This window comes from Pleurodeles waltl, chromosome 10 (assembly GCF_031143425.1).
Source record: "Pleurodeles waltl isolate 20211129_DDA chromosome 10, aPleWal1.hap1.20221129, whole genome shotgun sequence".
In the NCBI taxonomy this organism is placed as follows: domain Eukaryota; kingdom Metazoa; phylum Chordata; class Amphibia; order Caudata; family Salamandridae; genus Pleurodeles; species Pleurodeles waltl.
This window is the reverse complement of record NC_090449.1, coordinates 860711153-860731583: the sequence shown is the minus strand read 5'-3', so window position 1 is coordinate 860731583 and position 20431 is coordinate 860711153.

Genomic DNA, 20431 nt, shown 5'->3' with positions numbered 1-20431 from the left:
ACATTGAAATGGTACCCATAACAATGTCTTTACACTATTCAATGCTGCCGCACAACACAGCTTTAAGACAACCAGGTAAAGCTGAAGCTACTGGATCAAGGGTGGCTGAAAAATATGCCAACAGCTTATTAGTACCTCCATGTGACTGAGTCAAAACTGAGAGAGTGCATCAGTCCCTCTCACAACAGTACTAAGTAAAACACTTGTTAAAATCAGGCATTCCTAGAGCAGTGTCAGTTTGCAGTCATCATTCAATGGTACTGGATCTGACACATCCTTGTGTCAGTCTTTGCAGAGACTTGGCCATGAGGGAAACGTTTGGAATCTACTGGCGACAGTAGCCAACCATTCCCAGCAACACCCTGACTTCTTTCTGCGTTGTTGGGGGTTTCATTTTAAAGATTGCAGAAATTCTTTCTTGTGACACCTACTTTGCACCGTTCTCTATATGGTGTCTCAAGTACAAAGCCTCTTTCTTACAATACTATATTTTTGTTGGGGAGACTTTGGTGGTCATTCCGACCCTGGCGGTCCATGACCGCCAGGGCCGGGGACCGCAGAAGCACCGCCAACAGGCTGGCGGTGCTTCCTGGGCCATTCTGACCGCAGCGGTAAAGCCGCGGTCAGAAAAGGGCAACCGGCGGTTTCCCGCCGGTTTACCCCTGGCCCAAGGAATCCGCCATGGCGACGCTGCTTGCAGCACCGCCATGGGGATTCCGACCCCCTTCCCGCCATCCTGGTCCTGGCGGTAAATACCGCCAGGAACAGGATGGCGGGAACGGGTGTCGAGGGGCCCCTGGGGGCCCCATAATGATTTTCAGTGTCTGCAAAGCAGACACTGAAAATCGCGACGGGTGCCACTGCACCCGTCGCACCCCTTCAACTCCGCCGGCTCCATTCGGAGCCGGCTTCATTGTTGAAGGGGCTTTCCCGCTGGGCCGGCGGGCGGCCTTCTGGCGGTCGCCCGCCGGCCCAGCGGGAAAGTCAGAATGACCGCCGCGGTCATTTGACCGCGGTATGGTCTTTTGGCGGTTCCCGCCAGGCGGGCGGCTTCCGCCGCCCGCCGGGGTCGGAATGACCCCCTTTATGTCCATTCTCAGCCAGGTAGTTCAACAGAGCGATTGTATCATGTTTACATGCTTCTTGGGTGTTTGATGCCACAAACAGGTCATTGATATACTGTATTAAGACTGAATGAAAGGCATTTTAGGGACTCCAAATTCTTCTTGAGAATCTGGATGAGAATTGATGGCCTCTCCGTATACCCTTGTGGGAATTGGCACCATGCCAAAATATAGGGGCCAAATGGAAAGCGAAGAGAGCCCGGCTATCTTCATGCAATGGTATGGAAAAGAATGCCTGGCACAAATCAATCACTGTGAACCACTCTGCCTCATCTGCAATCTGGAACAATATTACTGCTGGATTTGGTACCACTGATCAACAAGGAGTCACTATCTAATTTATTTTTCTTAGGTTCTGGACTATTCAGTATTTCCCATTGGGCTTCTGTAGTCCCATAATCGGAGAGTTACATGGACTTCCCATTATCTCTTTAAGACTTTCTTGTTCCACCAAAGAATCAATCATTGGAGCAATCCCTAAAACTGTTTCAAGAGTAATGTAATATGATGGTGTTTTGGGGTACACAGCATTGAGCTTCACTTTTAGTTTGATCAGTTCCACTCCTTGAAAGAGTCTGATCTCTTTTCCGTGTAAAACCCCATACATCAAGGGGCACTGTTTCTATTAAATCTTCAGGTAAATCACCACAAATTAGCAATAGGAAATTGTATATCACATAGGGATTGGTTTACAATTTTAAATGCTCTGTTCTCATCATTAGTGTGAATTTCTATACCACTTGGAGTACAACTGATGGAATAATTCAGCTTTCACAACAGGTCTCATCCAAACAGACTCACAGGGCTGACGACACACACCACAAATTGGTGGTCATCTTCAAAGGAACCTATTTTTCCTGGAACCAAATCTGTTACCAGGTTATTAGCTACTCCTACCACCTAAGTTCCTTTTCCTCAAAGGGACAGATTTGGCACTTCTGCTGCTCTAACGGTCATCATCCATATATGGACCACGCTAGTCCACATCCAGGGATACTCCTAACATGCATTTATCTGTTTCTTTTGGACAATCCAATTGAAAAATGTCACAAAAATCTTCTTCACTCAAATCAATTAAAGGGAACTGAACTGTGATGTTAACCCATTTAGCTCTTCAATGATAACTTGATTACAATTCTATCAAGGAACATTTTACTGAAAAATTGGGGCATCAGGGCTTGTGGAATCTGCATTTGCTGCATCTGCTGTCTTTGAGGGAGATTTTGATTTGTATTCACAGTCTTTGTATTCTCTGCATTTGGACTTGATTACCTTGCATTTGCACAACAGCACTACCTTGTGCCTCATTATTTACCACAATCAAAGAACATTCCTTTCCTCCAAAGGCCCATTTGGCTGCATTGGTGACACGAATTGGTCTTTTTCAACATATTCACATCCACAACACTACTCTGGTCAAAAACACTACCATGTCCCCTACCTTGTTTCTGGAAGTTCCCTCTTTGCTGAGTCTGCACTCCTTGCATACCTTTGGTGCTAGCCACAAACTACTCATTCTGTCTCACTTTCTGGGCAGCCTTCAACTGCATAACCATTAGTTTCTGTTTGAGTTTTTTCTGCTTCATTTCTAACTAATCATTGCACTCTTTTGCATATTGTAGGATTTCATCTATTGGTTTGCTCTGCCAACAAATCAAATGCTGTTGAATCATGCTGCTGATATCTGATTTCGATCCCTGCACAAGTCTGTACACAAAATGATCCATGTCTTTCAGTTTTATTGTTTCATTACCACTGAAATGCTTGAACACCTGCAACAATCTTTCATAATAGGCATGAATTGATTCTTTAGACTCCTGAGTTGTTCTGTCAGTCATTACCCAATCAATATCTTTAGGGGACACCTTATCTTTCAAATCACTTTTTGGTATTTTCCCATCACCTCATCAGACAGCGCACCTGTAACTGGATCTCTTGAAGGCTCACTGTCAGGCCAATCAACATTAACCTTACATTCAGTCCATAAATCGCTCAGGATCCTAATCTCAAACAGGTTATTTAAGAAGTCTTCCCACAGTCGTTTTGAAAGTTTCACAAATCTGTCAGGCTGCCTATACCATTCTACAGGCTTTTCTCTTAATTTCAGGAAATTATTTGTAAATGATGACAAAATGTAACTCCTAGTCCAAGGTAAATGAACATAACCTCCACTGAGGATTTCTCTCATAGGAAGCATCTGTACATTTACCTCAGATTGACCTATTTTGCCCTGATAAGAATCGAGTTTTACTTGCATTTGTTCTTTTTTCATTGCCCATCTGTTTTCCCACTTGTCTAATGCCCTGACCTTTTTAACGTACTGGTTTAATTCCCTAATCTGCAGTCTTAGTCCAGGATGTCTCATGTCCATTGTATTTCTATCACTGAAATCTAATCTGTAATTTCTTTTTAAAGGCTTTGATCTTTCTATATCCAAATCATATTGGTCAGCCAACTCAGCAAACCTGTCATGCACAAATCCTACACATTTTCGGTGTAAATCTCCAGTTGACCTATGTCAATAGTTCCTAGTCTCATGTCATTAAATTCTAATTTTAACATGTTTATGGCTAAGGATTTCTCTGTTTCTGGAGTGATTTATATTCTTGTACTGCCACATGCTCCTCCCGTTGCATTCCCAGAACTCATAGAGTTCATCCACTCATTTAGGTGCTGGACACAGTAACCTTTCAAACTTACTGGAGCACTTGGGAATATTTACTTTCTATGTGGTACTGCAATTACTAGATCTGGGGTATTTACAATGGACATGTCTTCAGGTGTATTGAAACATAACCTTCCCTGCTGGGTACTTGTAACTTGTTGGGACTTCTGAACGGGGCACAAAATAGGGTGAGGGTTGCTGAGGAAATAGTGCCCTTTGGAGTAAATCCTGTTTGGTTTGTGATTAGTGTTGGTTCTGAAGTTTGTGTTCGGGTTAATGGTCTTGGAAAATAACCTATTTGTCTTGCTGATGAATCTCTTCGGCTCATAAATCCCTGAGCACTGTAAAACGCAAAACCAGGAGGTACTACTGGAATGTTCTGGACACTTTGAACACTATAAATTCTGGACATTTAGGGGCACATTTATGCTTTTTGGTGCAAAACTGCACTAACGCAGTTTTGCACCAAAAAGTTTAGCACTGACTTGCGCCATTCTTGAGCACCAGCCGGGCGCCATATTTATTGAATGGTGCAAGCTGGTGCAAAGGGTGGGCTAGCGTAAAAAAAAAATGACGTTAGCCCGGTGAGGCTGGCGGTATCGGAAAAGGGGGTTTTGCACCAAAAAATGATGTTAGGCTGGTTAGAGTAAAAAAAGATGACTAACCAGCCTCGTGTAATTTTCTGATGCAAAACCATCCATACCACATGACTCCTGTCTTAGAAAAGACAGGAGTCATGCCCACCACACCAATGGCCAGCACAGTGGACCAGTGTCCCCTGGCCATGGACATTGCTCCCTGTGCCATGCAGGGGGCCCCAGGCTGGGCTCCAATTGCACTTTAATTTAAAAACAAATACTTACCTATACTACTACTTACTTACTTACTATAGATACTACTTACCTGGGATGGGGTGTCCCATCCTCCGGTGTCCCTCTGATGTGGGTGGGGGTGTTCCTGGGGCTTGAGGAGGGCACCTGTGAACCCATTCCCATGATGTTTAACCATGGAAATGGGTCCACAGGTCCCTTAACGCCTGGTCTGACCCAGACGTTAAATAACGGTGCAAAGTAAGCTTTGCACCATTATTTAGCCCCTCCTCCCACCTGTGCATCATTTAAGCGCGGGGGATAAATATGGGGCTAGAACCATTTTTGAGATGGGAATGCCTACCTTGCATCTAATTAACTCAAGGTAGGTTCATGCATTTAAACAATTGTGCAGACTCCAATATTTTGACGTTAGACGGGTCTAACGTCAAAATATAAATATGGAGTTAGCGTTGCGCTGAATTTGCGTAAAACAGTGATGCAAATTCAGCACAAATGGGATATAAATATGCCCCTAAGGGTGTCTGAGTTATGTCCATGCATACGTGGTACATATAACAGAACTACGTGACCTATTGTTACTGGAACTGTCAAAGCATTAGGATTAATTCATCTGGTTATGTTGGACTGGCATACTCTTTCCTGTCATTGTAGTCTGTACATGAGGTCCTTTTTGACCTGGAACAACATTTTCCATCAGCTGAATAAGATTTTGTACTGACTGATCTGAGTTAAAACTTTGTACTTGTGGAATCAGGTTAACATTTTGAATGGGCTGATTCATGGGTGTGTTTTGAACCGGCTGAATTATAGTAGCTGTCTGTCATACTGATTTTAGATTCAGGTCATACACCATCTGTGTAGGGTCTGGTACAACTGGTGCTGATGGTATATCAAAGCTCACACTTTTTGTTGTTTCACCTGTTGTTCCCATCTGTTCTGCATTATGTCGAGGTGGATGATTTAACAGTAACTGATTTAAAAATTCAGTGTCCGACTCACTTGCAGAAGAATCAGCCTTTTTATCTGCACTTGCTGTTCACTCTTTTTTGTCTGTCTTTTTCTTAATCTTTGGTCGAGTACTCTCACTTTCTTCAGTAGTTATAGCTGAATATAATCTGGTTCCCTCAATAATATCTGTTCTCCATGCTGCTCGTTATCCCATCTAGTCTCACAAACTGTTTCTACTACTTTCTTTACTCTGCTCTCATATTTCTCTTTCTGATTCAAATATGTCATATATTTCCATATGTCAAGTGTTTTAAACTGTGCAGCTCTAGGAGGCGGTTTCATTTTTATAAGGTATATGTCTCAAGTTTTCAAGAATTCTTATATTAAATTATCCATAGCTGGGAAATGGTAATGTACCTTCTTTCTCTGTAAGCTTGTGCCATTGTTCAATCCACAAACATGCATGATGACCTTTCTCAGACATTACATGACGACCTGGAGTACCATTGGATGGGGTCTCAAACCCATCTCTAATTGGAATAAAACATCTCCCTTCATAAACTTTTCAATGCTTTGAAGAAATTCATTTTTCAATATGTAAACAAAATTGTGATAACTTTGAATTAAAAATCACCCACAATTTCCTTGTTTGATATTTCGTTTAATAGCAGCGTGACACTCTATAACCTAGTCAAGCAATACCAGGGCACTCACTGTCACAATTGTATCTAATCCAATTGCTCATACACTGTTGCAATTGTCCCTGACTCAATTGTGCACTCACACCTAAATTGCAAATATTGGGTGCAAAAATCAACACAAACTGTCTGCTTACCAGAGAATAGGGAATCATATACTTCAAATCAATATAATATTACACTTTCCAATTATGTCTTCACAATTATAGAACGAATGAAACTGCACCAGCAAATCTCACTCTGGTTGATATAGATCCTCCTTGTGCACTCAGAATTCACTTAATACCAACCAACCACAATCACACAAGGAATACTATTGGTACTATTGATTGCACCTCATGACCAATACCCACTGCAGACAAATACATTAATCAAGTGTTTTATACACTTGTGCATTATTATGGGATCTTAGGCTACAATGGACCTGTCAACAACAGAAGCCAAAACAATGCAAGCACAATCCCCATTACTAACACATCAGCTGCAAAGAATGATGCTGGTGCTCTTCAATCCAACAAAAGAACTATGGGACAAACAATTCCAGACTGGTCTAATTGCATACAAAAATTGGTGGGAAACGTTCCTCATGCTCCCTAACTAGTCTCTCCCTCTTGCAGGATAAACCATTTTCTACTACGAAGTTTAACGTTTTTCTACAAGCTAATGGTCAATGTGATATAAATGAGCCTGAAGACAAAACCATTAAAGTACAGAATGGTCATAGGTTGGCCAAAATGATGAAATAGATTTAATCAGGTCAACGTCAACAGGACCAAGCATTAAATAATAATCATGTAAAATGTTAGCAATATCATTTGAGGTCTGTATAACAATGGTTGCATCAGGGGCAGTCTGAGTCACCTAATCTAATCGACTTTGGAAAAGGGACTTCCTAATTAAATTGGAAACTTGATTTATTTTATTGGAGTTACAACACTTGTGAACAAAAAGCCAAAAGGATATATAGAACAAAAAGAATTTGGAATAATGTAATCTGGGGCAACATGTAGATTGCCAACCGGGGCAACAAGTAAGTAAAAAGAGAAAACGTCACCATGTCAGAAACTCCATCAGGAGTCTTCTTCTGTGGATCAGGATAAAACCCTACACTAAACACAGCATTCAAATTAGTACAAATACTGAGAAGTTAGTAGCTGTCAGAGTTCAGTGGAATCAGTTCTTCATAACAATGTCAAATAGGTCAGACAGAATCAAAAGGGTGTTGTAGGTATACTAGCATGTCCAAGAGCTCGATTGCAGTAAGGTGCTGTTGCTTGCAACATTCAGACTTATTTGGGTATTTTCATAAAATTCTTGAATATCAAGTTTGCAATAACCAATGCTTGTTAATTGTCTCATTTATTATAACCAATGCTTGTTGATTATGCACAATGTATCCCACCTGCTAAACTCGTGCCAACTGTAACTGCCAAAACATGTGCTCTTCACAATGTAATCTGTATTGAACATGTGCCAAGATCAGGAGGATAATTGCCCATTTCCTTACCAAGCAATCAACTGCCAAAATGCACATGTGCACATTTGATTGAGTCTGAGGGCTTGCTTGGCGTTGTACCTATTGCTCTGCTCACCTGTCTACAGTCAAGTCAAGTTTCTTGTCTTCCAGTCTGCCTCCAATTGAGTTCCAGTGTTCCTTGTTCTGCGACCAGCTTCCAGTAGAGTTCCAGCATTTCTTGCCCTCTGGACAGCCTCCAGCCGAGTTTAAGTGATCCTCACCCTCTGGTCAGCTTCCTGCAGAGTCCCGGCTCTCCTCTTCTGTCTTCCTGATGATCCCGTATTGCCTATAAAAGAGAGAAAATAAGAAAAGTGAAAAAACCCAGTTTGGGTTCTTCTGAATAACTAAAATCAATTAAGAAAAACAAAGCTCTGTCGTTTAAATAATTTATGACAATGAGAACTAGCATGATTTATCGTTTAGCTGGTAATCCAAGATACCACTAAATAGACATTAAGGAAAGATCTATTTCCTGTAACAAGTGCTCCCCTGAGAATTAGGAGATCGGAAATAGAGCTAGTTTATAAAAACTATTATTGGCAAGAGATTATGCCAGAACACAAAGAAGCCCTTTAGTCGAGTTGATTGTTTTTGAGTTTGGACATTGCTTCAAGACTCCGTGAAAGTATTGTAGAAAGAGGTAGAGACTTGTTCAGCCTTATAGACACAATGTATCAACAATAACTGACATTATGCAGTGTGTAGTTCTGCAATAGTTTATGCAAGTTCAATATATTAATGAAGTCATTCTTTCACAGCTCAGAATCCTAAACACCAAGAACCCAGTATTTTGAGAAATCAGAAGTGCTGACGCCCAACATGACACTCAATCCAGGGTCCAACTGACCGATGCGGCAGTCCATGAAGCAGAAGCTGATATTTTCTCTTTTTCTCCTCCCAAACTCCCTTCCCCTTGAGGGCTAGCAAGAGTGCAATGTACTGTTCATCGCAGTCACTTTAGTCCTCACTGGGATTTGGGAATTGTCATCAGAACACCTGGAATTCAGGTGAATGAATCGAACAGAACAAAGGGAAATCATTAGAGGGATTGTTTCTATCAATTAAAATCCTAAATAAATTATTAAAGTAAAAGCAAATAATTACATTTGCAATTTTACGTTCATTCACATTAGTCAAAGTAGGAATACATTCAGTGATCTGTACATTAATATAACTATCAGTGCACCACTTTGCAACTAAATTGCTAGCATGATTAGAGCAAAATGCAAATTCTGTCATTTTTAGATGATTATTGTGACATAAAATGTATATATAAAATTTCTGCTATATCAGCACCATCAACAAATGATTTATATTGTAACTAAAATCTGTTATCACCCTTTATATGTTCTCCTTTTTGTGACCCTCAAAACTTGCCATTCACTACAAGACATTTCAATGGGGACCATGCCTCAGAGTCCTGTAAGTGCTATCACAGCACGTTGTCCATGTTTTGAACAGACAATAAAGGGGGGTGTCCTTTTGGGACCTCCATATATGCCCTTTGGGGTCTGGGTGTGCTCACCCTGCACACTTACTATTTTTTCATTTATGTTCAAAATACAGGGGCCAAGACCCTGAGTCTGGTAATGGCTGCCAAAACATATTGTTCAGACTATCACCAACCAACCAAGATTGACTTGTCTCCTTTAAATTAGCCAATCAGGGCATATCTGAACACCAACTGTCCAGATAGCTCTACATCGTTTTCCTTTAATATCTAAAAAATAACAGAATCTATCTATCTACTTGAAAAAAAACAAAGGTTACAGAAATGTTATAGTAAGGTTCTGAATTTACTCACAAAAAAACAGAGAAATTCAGCAGATTTAGAATTATTTCAAGTAACTATGACTATCAGCGTAAGATACCGATAACCAGCCCCCACCATGCAGTTTTTAATTTAATAATTTGACTACTAATGTTTTTATTGATATCATAAAAGTTGTCATGAGGGCTATAATATCTGGGTTGATTAGCAGTGCATTAGACCAGACAGCCCAAGGGTGGTCATCCCACAACTTTTTACCTGCCTCCCTCTATTTTCAGACCTCAATTCTCCCGGTTTTAAGACTCGGCACACTTTACCACTGCTGACCAGGGCTAAAGTGCTTGTTCTTTCTCCCCTAAACATGGTAACATTGGCTCATACCCAAATGGCATATTTAATTTATTTATAAGTCCCTAGTAAAGTTCATCAGGTGTGACCAGGGCCTGTAAATTAAATGCTACTAATTGGCCTGCAGTACTGACCTGATTGTGCCACCCACATAAGTAGCCCCCTAACCATGTCTCAGATCTGCCATTAATAGGCCTGTGTGTGCAGTTTCACTGCCACTTTGACTTGGCATTTACAACCACTTGCCAAGCCTTAAATTCTCCTTTTCTTCAATATGTAACCCCTAATTTAGGCCCTATGTAACCCATAGGGCAGGGTTCTATATATACTTATAAATTTTACATGTCCTGGTAGTGAAAACCTCCCAAAGTCGGTTTTCACTACTGTGAAGCCTGCTCCTCTCATAGGCCAGCATTAGAGGTTCCCTTATATGCGTTTAAACTGTAATTTCTGATCTGAGAGGAATAGACTTGTCATATTTGGTATGGTTGGAATGGTAGTAAGAAATCCTGCTTATGGGTGAGTGACTTTTACATTACTATTTCGGAAATGTCCCTTTTAGAAAGTAGGCATTTCTCTGCACTTACTACCATCTGGGCCTTATAGCCTGTCTCCAATTCACATCCCATCTGTGCTGGTTGACAGCTCTCCCTTGTGCATTCCACCCATACAGCCATAACCATAGGACACTCAGCCGGATCTGCATTCATCTGCATACAGATGGGTTTCCCTGGGCAGGAAGGGTGGCAGGGCTCTTTCTTACACTTCAAAAGTCAGTGGTCTACCCTCACTCAAAGGAATGATAAGCCCCACAGGGCTCCTGACAGACAGGACCGGGTTGAAAGGGGAACTTGTACACTTCAAAACCACTCTTTGAAGTTTCCTCCACTTCAAAGGCACTTTTGGGTATATATGCTGAGTCTGTGACCCCACCAAATCAGACACTTCTCGACCTGCAACAGGACTCTGTCAGACGGACTGGCTGGCTGCCTAAAGCACTCCTCAGGACTGCTTTGCTGAAAGGACTGCTCTCTTGCTTGTTGTCCTGCTGCCTGCTGGCCCCTTACCCTGCTGGAAGGATTCTACCTTCCTCCACAAGTGCTCGCCAAGGGCTTGGATTGAGCTTGCCTCCTGTTCTGAAGTGTCAGGGCCAACCAAGACTTTACTAAAGAGAAGAAAATCCCTGTGCCTCAAAAATGCGATGCAATGCCTGCAAAAATCGATGCAGCGCCTCGCGGCTGGAAAATCACTACATTGCCTACCAGATCAACATACCATGCCTGTAGATTTCAATGCAGAGCATGCCTCGCAGCTGGAAAATTGCCACATCACCTACTGGATCAACGCAGCTCCTGCTCCTTCCTACCAGCGTGTCCTGGATTTTTCAACGCATCGTCCCTAAACGTCAAAATATCCCCTTATCGCAGTGAGGTACCAAGGCTGCTCTCCTGAAACTCAAAACATGGCCTTGCATTATGGAAAGACATGACTCATCATCTTTGTCACGCCGTAAAATCAGACGCATTGCCTTATTTTTCAAATCATCTCCTCCTCTGTGGCTCCTTTGCATCCTTATTTTTGACACAGCCAGGTACTGTGTGTTGAAAGGATTCAAGCACTGATTCTTGAGGCTTGAGAATAATTTAATCCCTTAAAAAGTGATGTCTTCAGTTCTGCATATTGGATTTTTGCTTTTTTGGTCTTATTTTATTCAGATAAATATTATCTATTTCCCTAAACTGATGATGAATACTTTTTGTGGTGTTTTCACTAACTATAACGTCCCTGTAACTTTTGTTTTTCTCAGTGAATTTCTATGTTTTTTTTAATATAAAGTAATTTTCATTACTATACGTTAATCCAACCAACTGCCTTGTGGCTGCAGGGCATAGCCTGCAGCCAGTCCCTGTGGCCAACCCCCCTAACCCCTCAACCCCATGCTGCGCACGGCCTCTGGCCATGCGTGGTAGGAGGTGGGCGCAGGGTCTATCTCTCTGGATATGAGGATAGGTCTGAGAGGGTGTCTCTGGATGTGAGAGGGTCGTGTGGGTGGAGTTCACAGTTTTGCTCAAAATGTCTATTCAACTAGAGTACTTTCTACTGGTTAGTTAGTAAGTGCTACCTCGTTGGGTGAATGGCCAGTGTGCAGGAGTGGGGCGGCTGCGTGTCCCCCGCCTGATTTCAACCCCATTCCCTGGGGCCTACCACTATTAAAGTGGGGCTGTGGGCCATGTGCCCACCTCCCGGGCAGATTATGGTGCAGGAAGCCCATCACTTGGGGCCCAGCCTTCATTAAATAGAGGAAGGAGGCTGCAAAGCCCCCCTCTCCAGGCCAATCTTGGCCCTGGGGACTTCATCCCCCAGGGCCCAGCCTTCACTAAATGGAGGATGGGGGCCATGCAGCCCCCTTTCCTGGGCCGATCCAATCCCTGTGGACCCATCCCCTGGGGCACAGCCATCTCTGATGGGTGCCCCTCAGGGCATCCAGTGTGCAATGGGACTGTGCAGGGAATCTCAAGGCCCCCATGGTCCCAGCCAGCTCTCCACCCCCTGCGGTAGCTAACATTGCTTTTGCACAGAGAGACCTGCTAAACATACAGTTACCTGTTTGCACAAGCAATTGTTTCCTCTGTTTCCCTGCCCACATCTCTGCAGGGAAACAGAGGAAATCTCTACTTCCAGCGGGCGAGAGCACTCTGACATCTCTAGCAAAGTGTTTGCTCTGATTTGGCAGAAGCTGTCAACGCCCCCCTAAAGTCAGAGCAAACAGCTATGTCCCAGGGGTGGGCACCCTGGGACATAGCAGGAACCAGCCAGGGGGGTGGTAGTCCCCACGGCCATTATTGGCTCCATGAGGGGGCCACTAAAACATTTCAGTTAGTCCCGGTAGGTGGGGGTTCCCAGGGCCGGTGGTTTGCTACAGACCCCAATCTTACTTTATTTCAGCACTGGTGAGGTGGCGGGACCCAGGGCTGCGCACCACCCCATATAATATAATATTAGCTCAGGGAAGATGGCGTTCCCTGGAGCATGGGGTTACATTGCCCCTCCACATACTACCTGATTTAAGCACCAGGGAGGTGGTGGTCCCTAGAGCACGGGGGAGCCGCTGGCAATAGTCTACAGTTCTAGAATAGTGGCCTTTAACACACTAAACTGCAGGCCAGGCTGGCAGTCTATTTAAAATGTAAATGTCTTCTCACATTGAACCTGCTGCCACGGAGATTGCGGTCTCGTTGTGGCGTTCCCCTCACCCATGGTTACTCTGAGTAAGCCATGCAAGTCTTAAACCTCCAAATTATATACTCTAAAACTCACAGTCAGGCAGTGCTGAAGGAGCACTCAGGGGAGGTGCTACCATTGGGGCAGCAGGTGCAATAGCACCTGGACCATAGTGGGTCAACTGAAACCTGATAATTGATGTATTTATGACTCCAAAAGCAGTAAAAACTGGCATTTTCTTTGCTTGTAACAGGTCCCATGACATCCTTGTTACCTACTGGGAGTGCTATGTGGCTTTTGCGTGAGTGTGGAAGGGGCAAGGTGAGCTAGATAGTCGGTAGCAGGTTAAATTATACCGGTTAAAACTTTAATGGGGTTGAAGATAAGTTTTTTGAGTTTGGGTTCTCTACCCCACCTAGTTTTTGGGGAAATAAACAACAAGCAATATGTTTTAAATCACAATAAATAAATACATTTTGTCAAAAGTGGATAGAGTTTAAACATCGGCTAACTTTGGAGTGTTTCTCACCAGAGCATTTTTGAGAAAATGTGTGAAAGAAAGGGTCAATGAAAACAGAATTAGTTTTATGTCCGGTCTATAAACAGAGGTATTGGCTGACACAACATTAGGTGACAAGTGTTATTTGAGAACATACCAAAGTTCAAGACAGACAGGCAGACACATACTCCAGAATATAGCTTTCTGCCACGTTTGGTGTAATTCATTTGAGCGGTTCGGGCTGTAGTCATGGAATTAACGTGGGAAACACACTTTTTTGACCTCCCCTTTTTTTCGGCCCCTGCTTGGCCAATCACCCCTAAACTTTCCATGCAACAAGAATCACCAGCACACTTTTTATGGAAAATTTTGTGAAGATCTGTCAAAAGATGCCAAGGCAAGTCAAAAACTACTTTTCTGATGGAAACATGGTCCAAACAATAACTACTTACTGGCGTCCACCAGTAGGTAAGGAGGGAGGGAGCGAGAGAGAGAGAGAAAGAGAGAAAGGGAGTTTCATATATAAATATATATATATATATATATATATATTCCCCAATAGCGGCATCATTGGGTAGTTATAGTTAGGTCAGCCGTCCCATAGCAAAATGTTTTATGTGTTGCTAATATCTTTGGCCTCGATTGATGACTCTCTACAAAAGGTTCCAAAAGGTGCTACTTTTTGACTAGTTTGTGCTCAGAAGCTCACCCTCTAAGTTAATCACCCAGCTAACGAGTATCATAGCAACCGGCTACTTCCTCCTAAGGCCACATTAGCTACTCCTGTAGAATTCTCACCAGATTGGGGTTTCTGGGCTCCCAGACCACCAGAACATCCTCAACTGGTTTTCAGAAGGGGCATGGAACCTGTCCCCCCACCTTATTCTGGAGCTTGTCTGCATCTCCCTGGACCTCCCTATCACTCTGCTGGAGGCAACCCTAACCACCCTTCTTGGGGTCACTCCTTGGTACCTTCTTGTTGACCCTTGTGCTGATTCAGCTGTCTGCTTCCTTAACAAGCTCCCTGGGGTCAAAGAGCTTACTATCCACTAGGTGTTGATACAACTCTGTAAAACAAACACTAACCCCCTGTGACCAAATTGTACAGCCCTTGGTAATCACTCACATCACTGCCCTTCACTCAGTCATCTAGTGGCTTGCAAAAGTGGCCTTGGAGCAACGTCTGGCTGTCCCCAAACCTTTGCCTATACCTTTCTGATAAGAGTGCCCTTCATGAGTCCATATTTACTGGTGAGAGTGTCTTTCATGAAGGGATACTTCATTCTCCTCAATTGCCCTAGGGTTAACAGGGCATCTCTCCCTTCACTGGGAATGTGCAGACCGAGGCTGGGTCCCCAATCCACCTCAGGAACCTTGTGCATCCCCAACGCAACACCAAAGGCATCAAACCCTTTATCTTTGTAATGCCCCACAACGAAGTTAGTCACCAGATCCTTGGGGATGTGAACACTCCTTTTTACAGTGGACACTAGGGTAATGCTGCTATGGCTGCTGCTGGACTCAAAGGTTTTCCCTAGTTTTGAACACCAGCTCCTTCATGCACATCTCATGCTCCAGCATTAGTTTCCTCTCAGTCAAGGCTCTCTCAGCCTTTCTCTCCTCAGCTTCCAGTTTCATCTTGGGCAGCTGTAGTTTTTTGCCTTTCTGTCCTCCAGCTGCTGTGGGGACAAGCCATGGAAAGACACACAGCTCTCGTCCCTGACAATGGGCTCCATTCTGGTAGACAAGTTGTATCCCCCTTCTGGGAGCTGCCGCTTATGGCCTACCACCAGACCCTCCTCTTCATCTAAATGCACTTCCTCCTTGATTTGTCACCCTCTGGATCCTCCCGGTTGGACTGCATGCTTTTGGCTATCCGAAGGTTCAGCTTTGTTGCCCTCTTCCCTGCATCCAGACCCCTTTCCTTGTAGAGCTTCTACAGTTCAGCCCTGCAGATGTTATCAAAGTTGAGCAGCTCCATCTTCACTGTAGAGAAAAGAAGGTAAGTGTAATGCTCATCATACGGAGGCTCACTCAGCAGGAGACACATTACAACAAAAATGTTACAGGAAAGATGTCTAAGAGGTTGAAATGCAGGTTTACACTATTGTATAGGCAGTATTAAATTCAGGAAATAGAGCATGACTGAGAGTAGTGTCTGGATGTAAGCTATGGTGTAATAAAGATCACATACACAGGTTACAGAAGTCAGGGACATGGTAAACTTTCAACAAAACAGGGGCACACAGATAGGTCCTCTGTATCTGTCAGGAATAAGGCTGTGTGCGGTCCAGGCCCTGCCCGAAACTCCGCTGCACGTATTAGCGGCGCTTCATGCGCACCACTTGTCATCCCCTCCTGTTCTAAAAGTGGACATAAGCATCGTCTGCCCTGTGGTAAAGCTCATGTAGCTGCAGGGACAGGACATTGGTGGACAAGATGCACTTATCAGTGTTATTCTATGAAGGGACTACAATTCCCAGGTTTTTAGAGGCAGCGGCCATCTTGGGGTGTGACAGGCCTTTAAAGCCCAGCCACACCCAAGCACATTGCTAACTATTTTGAAGACTTCGATGCAGTCAGACCTCGTGGGGGTTCCTCTGAAGAAGAGCAGATTTCCTGCATGGCAGATTGACAGCAAATCGGAGTTTTCTTGTTTCCATGGTGAATTCAGATGTGAGTAGGTCGTACTCGTAGCAGTAAAGTCTTGATGAGTCCAATCTTGAAGGGAGTTGTGACTTCCAAAGGTAATGCGCCCCTTAGCACAACGAGCAAAGCGTTTTCGGTTTTAAGAGTAAAGTGGCCTTGGCGCGAAGATCAAAGCGTTTCGGATCACAGGAGTAAAGCGCCCCTTAGCACAACGAGCAAAGTGCTCAGGCCACAAGTGTAAAGCACCCTTGGCCCGACAAATAAAGCATTTCAGGCCATAAGAGTAAAGCGCTCCTGGCACGACGATAAAAGCGCTTCAGGTCAACAGAGTAAAGCGGCCTTGGCGCGACAATCAAATCGCTTCAGACCACATGAGTAAAGCGCCCCTTAGCACAACGAGCAAAGCACTTCAGGCCACACATGTAAAACACCCTTGGCACAGCAATCAAAGCGCTTCAGTCCACATGAGTAAAGCGCCCTTGGCGTGGCAATCAAAGCGCTTCAGTCCACATGAGTAAAGCGCCCTTGGCACGGCAATCAAAGCGCTTCAGTCCACATGAGTAAAGCGCCCTTGGCATGGCAATCAAAGCGCTTCAGTCCACATGAGTAAAGCACCCTTGACACGGCAATCAAATTGCTTCAGTCCACATGAGTAAAACGCCCTTGGCACAACAATCAAAGCGTTTCAGGCCACATGAGTAAAGCGGTCTTGGCTCGAGGATCAAAACGCTTCAATCCACATGAGTGAAGCGCCCCCCTTATCATAATGAGCGTAGCACGTCAGACAAAGCAAGTAAAAGCGCTTTCTGGCATAATGAACAAAGCGCTTCATGAACAACAAAAAAGGCGCTTCTGCCCAACGAACAAAGCGCTTCAAGTTCAATGAGTAAAACTTTCAGGCCTAGATAGTAAATATGAAAATGTTTCAGAGATAAGCAAATTATAGTTTCATTGTTTCTTGGAAAGCATAATATGTGAGGTACATATTTAAGTCTTTGAGAATTTCTAGGCTGAGATCAAACGTTTATGTTATGAATGCATAGTTGTTACATGATTGATATTCAGGTTATGACCATAGTCCAAAGCTCTTGCCATCTCTTGGTTCAGAGGTTGTAGTTTGTTCTTGTTCCATGATTCAAAGAAGGGGCTTTGCCCCATTTCACAAAGGGGTCTCAATCTGATATCACAGAGATGCCTTTATTTAAGAGTCTATTGATGAAGTTATACTGTTATGAATGAGTATATGCATATTTGTTCTAACCGTTTCTTTTCAGATCTCTCTCCCTGCAGTTCCCTACCCTAACTCCCTTCCCCCCACCTGGCTTCATCATAACTCTGTGCTCTAATAGCTTTCTGAGTTGGTGATGCCGGGAGGTGGCCCTTTTGTTCAGAAGCGTGCAGATCCTGAGGAAAGGACACTGTGACAGTATCGCCACGTATAGGCTCTTCACATACCCATACCATAGCTACTGAGGGCCATATGTATAAACACTTTTTCCCATAGACACAGAATGGGTAAAAACCTTTGCTACATCTGGCCCTAAGTCACATATCCCATGGAACACACAAAGATATTACAGAGGAACCCAATACTGAAAACATACACTAACCTTGGCCCCCCATACTATAGGACTGTCACTCACCTATGTCAGTATACAGTTACATGCACCTTGGACTGCAAAGTTAGAACACAAACACAGATAGGTCCCATGGCCATCACAAAGTACTCCACCCATTGTGAAATGAGAGGCCATGATCCACCCTTCACAGAAACTACACCTGACACATTATGTGGCATTTTACATCCTCCTCAACCCCACAGGTTTAAAGAAAAGGTCTAAGCATTTACCACCCCACTTTTATGAAGGATAAACTATCAAGGTACAACCCCACTGAAACTAATCTCATATTACCAGGTATCTGTCTGTCAGCAATTCCCATCAGGTAACACAGTATACCTCAAGTCTGGGTTGCAGAGCCAAACAGGATCTAGCTAGGTCAGCAAGTGAAAGGAAAAGAGGATAGGAGATTGCAGGAAACACACCTCACATCTGAGAAGTCTTTGCCAGAAGTGTATGTCAGCATCTGCTTTAACCATACATGAGAAAGCCGAGCAATCTGTCCTGTACGCTTTACAATCTATCAGTCTGCATTCACAACTCACACATACGCATTGGAGCTCATTACACCCCCACGGATGAAGCAAGAAAGGAGATGGAATGGCAGCCATCTACTTCTGGTTATACACATTCATCACAACAAAAGGTCCACTTCACATATCCGTATGTCACTTGAAGTACTGATTTATGAGATCTGCCCTGGAGTCACCTGCTCCTTCTTCCTCTGGCTCTTTATCACTTGCCATATCAGCATTTCCAACCACAGGTCCAGCTGCCTCCCCCTCATCTGTTATCAGTGGTATCTGACGTCTCAGGGCTAGATTGTGGACCATGCAGCAGGCTACAATTGTTTGGTATACCTTGTGGGGCGAGTAGAGGAGGGCTCCTCCAGATAGGTCCAGGCACCTAAATCTTGCCTTCAGGAGCCCAAATGTTCACTCTATTGCATACCTTGTGCTCACGTGGGCCTCATTGTAACAGAGTTCCCCTGGCGTGGGTGGGTATCTCACTGGTGTCAACAGCCAAGGACGGTTTGGATAGCCTGAATCACCTGTGAACACAATGGTTGAACACCACAAACATGTATATGGGACTTGCTAAATTGTGATGACAGGAGACATAAATCACAAACACACACTACAATGGACACTTACTAACCAGCCAGGCCCTCTCTGTGTGGAGTTGTGTCATCAGCTGTTGGACATTGCTGTTCCGCATGATGGAGGAATCAGGCACAGAACCTGGATATTTGGCTGTGACTTGTGAGATGTACTGGTCTGCCAAACACACCACCTGAACATTGATTGAGTGGTAGTTTTTCCTGTTCCTATACACCTGTTCATTGGCACTGGGAGGGACCAAGGCTACATGGGTGCCATCAATGGCTCCTACCACATAAGGAATGTGTCCCAGCTCATAAAAGTCTGCCTTTACATAGGCCAAATCTGCTCGGTGGGGAAACCTGATGTAGCTGTCCAGGTGTCTCAACAATGCACACAGTACATCCTTCAAAACCAGACTGAACATGGGCTGAGATAACCCTGCTGTTAGAGCCACTATATTCTGAAAGGAGCCTGTGGCCCAGAAGTGTAGCACTGACAAGACTTGAACAATGGGAGGTATGCTATAGGGACTGCGAATGGCAGGCATCAGATCTGGCTCCAACTGAGTACAAAGATCCATGATGGTATGAGGAATAAGATGATATGACTGAATGACATGCCTTTTCTCCATGGTGTCCAGGTCTACAAGTGGATGGTACACTGGTGGTTGTCTCACTCTCTTCATGGCAGGATAACTATGTGAAGACAAGTGAACATAGTATGAGTAATGCAGTATGCACACATCATGTACACTTTGTTTATTTCCTCACACCTAAGGGGACGCCTAGCACATTTTACATATACGGTACAGCCCATTGATATTCATCCGATTACACCCTCCGTTGTGCACATTGCCAACTATGACAATGGGATTGTACATATGATACTGCTGTAAGGGTATATATGTGTAAGACTTAGCTGTCCTGCACTAATCACACATACATTTTGGAACTGATCTATATATTTCCAAGGACTAAGAACCCCTGAGTAGCTGTACATAGCTATCACCATATTTTCTCACTCAACCCAGCTTTTACTTCACATAGGCACAATACGTGACCCAAACTTGATGGCATTACATGAATATACCCAGCACTTTAAGGGAGTAAGTGAATGACGCAGATTAGTAATCACATTTATCCATTAAATGTGCCCAAAATGGAAGGCACCTGACCTACTGTACTGGACAGGTGGAAGTGACCTAAGTCCACCGGCAGAAGTCGTCATGGCGGTAGGCGGTCGCAACCGCTGTGTAACTTGCCATTGGAAAACATCGGTGCCTTTGGCGGACTTGGGCCAATGGCGATGTCCGCCGGTGGTGACGGTCATGAACATGGCGGCCGAGACCGCCATCTTCTGCACTAATGCTCATTTGACTCCTGACACTGTTGCCAGCAAGACCTCCATGACATGAGCTACTGTGTACTGCCGCTGGG